The 1,978-nt window shown below is 44.7% G+C and overlaps 1 non-coding gene across 1 annotated transcript; it reads left to right on the top strand.

The window, feature by feature from the left end:
- Positions 1-1,198: 1,198 nt before the first annotated feature.
- On the top strand, positions 1,199-1,305 carry LOC112083289. Its single transcript, XR_002897577.1, has one exon. It is a non-coding gene; the product is annotated as a small nucleolar RNA R71 (small nucleolar RNA).
- Positions 1,306-1,978: the final 673 nt, after the last annotated feature.

Below are 1,978 nucleotides of genomic sequence, written 5' to 3'. Positions count from 1 at the left end.
GGCATCATTAAGAATGCATCAATGAGAGGCATTGTGAGTGGTGTCTCCTTGAGTGCCTTCTCAAATACAGCTCTTGCCTTATCCACAAGTTGCTTCTTAAATCTCCCTGGAAATGGGAGCTTGGGTTGGTATGGAGGTGGTGGCACATATTTCTTCTCTGGTTCTGGTTCCTTTGCTACCTCCTTACCCTTTTCTGTCCTTGGTTTCTCAGCAACTTGATCCTCTTTTGAGGCTGCCTCCCCCTCAGTTTGATCATTGTCCTCAATGATCACATTGTTGTTCTCAATACCAGGTAACTCCTTTCCACTCCTCAGTGTAATGGCCTTGGCATATTCCTTGGGGTTGGGTTCTGGTTTTCCAGGTAGGTGACCTTGGTTCCTTGAGCTTGAGGCCTGGTTTTGCTTCAGTTCCTTGATTTCCAGTTGCATGGCTGCATTCTGACTTGCAAAGATCTGTTGACCCTGAAGTAGTTGTTGCAGAATACCAACCATATCTGAACCCATCTGTGGTTGTTGTTGAACTGTTGGTGGCTGAAACTGTTGTTGAACAGGCGCTTGCTGTTGGAACTTCGGAGGACCAAACCCTGGTGGTGCCTTTTGCTGCTGTGTACTGAAACTAGGACCTTGAAATGGTTGCTGTTGCTGACCAAAACCTTGATTCTGAGCAAACTGATTCTTTGGTTGAAAAGATCCTTGAAAGTTGTTCTTCGGAACAAAGTTCTGTGGAGCTTGAGAATTGGGATACACCTGGTCTTGTGGGTTAGCTACATTGGTGTTCCTGTAAGAAAGGATTGGATTGGCATTACCATACTGATATCTCTGGAACCTCTGATTCCCAATGTAGTTAAGCTCCTCTTGGGTGAGACCCTCTTCACTTATGTTCTCAAAGATTTGAGATGGTTCCTCATACTCTCCAACAAATGCATTGGCTTGTGAGTTACCAACTTCAACTTGTCTAATTCACTTCTCAACTCCTAACTTCTCTGGTGAGCCTCTGTTCTGAGCTTGAACCTTCAGACCTATTTGATCTGTCATAGTCTTCACCATAAGTATCATTGCTCAATGCTAAGTTCTCCACTAGCTCTAAAGCAGCATGAATTTCTTTACCCAGAAAGTTCCCATTGGAAGCAGTATCCAGCTGGTTTCTAATCTTGGGAAGAGCTCCTCTATAAAGTGTGCTGAGAAGAGAAGCCTCACTAAACCCATGGTGTGGGCATTGGTTTGTGTAGCTCCTGAATCTCTCATATGCTTCACCAAAACTTTCATTGCTGTGCTGAGTGAAGCTAGAGATTTAGTTCCTCAGTTTTGCAGTTCTTGAGGTTGAGAAGAACTTAGATAAGAAGGCTTGCTTGCATTGCTCCCAGGTTTGAATGGAGCCTCTTGGAAGATTCTTCTCCCATTGATGAGCTTTATCACCAAGACTGAATGGGAATAGTCTTAGCTTAAAGCTGTCTTCTGAAACTCCATTAATCTTGGTCAGATCACACACCTTATCAAACTGGTCCAAGTGTTCCAAGGGATCTTCCATTGCTAACCCATGGAATTTTGAGTTCTGGACCATATTCAGCAATGATGCCTTCACTTCAAAGTTGTTGTTTTGCACAGGTGGTGCCTGAATACCAGCTCCATACTGATGAGCATTGGCTCTGTCATTCTCTCCAACATAGACTTGGGGTTGCTCATATCTCCTTTGCTGTTGTTGGAAAGGGTGGGGTTGGTGGTGCACTTGTTGTCTTTGCTGAACATTGGCCTGATGCCTCTGTTGATGAGCTTGAGCTTGTCCCTGGTGGTCATAAGCTTGTTGATGGTGCACCTGTTCCTGATGAACATTACCCTGATGAAGCCCTTGACCAACTCCATTACCAGCTCCATTACCCTGAGCCTGTTGCTCCTGAACCGGTTGTTCTATATCTACCACGTTATCTCTTTGTTCTTCCATGTCAGCCTGATCAATCTGTCTACCACGTTTGTCCCTTCTC

The sequence above is a fragment of the Eutrema salsugineum genome, unplaced genomic scaffold (assembly GCF_000478725.1).
Source record: "Eutrema salsugineum unplaced genomic scaffold, Eutsalg1_0 scaffold_7, whole genome shotgun sequence".
NCBI lineage: Eukaryota > Viridiplantae > Streptophyta > Magnoliopsida > Brassicales > Brassicaceae > Eutrema > Eutrema salsugineum.
This window is presented reverse-complemented; position numbering and strand designations above follow the sequence as displayed.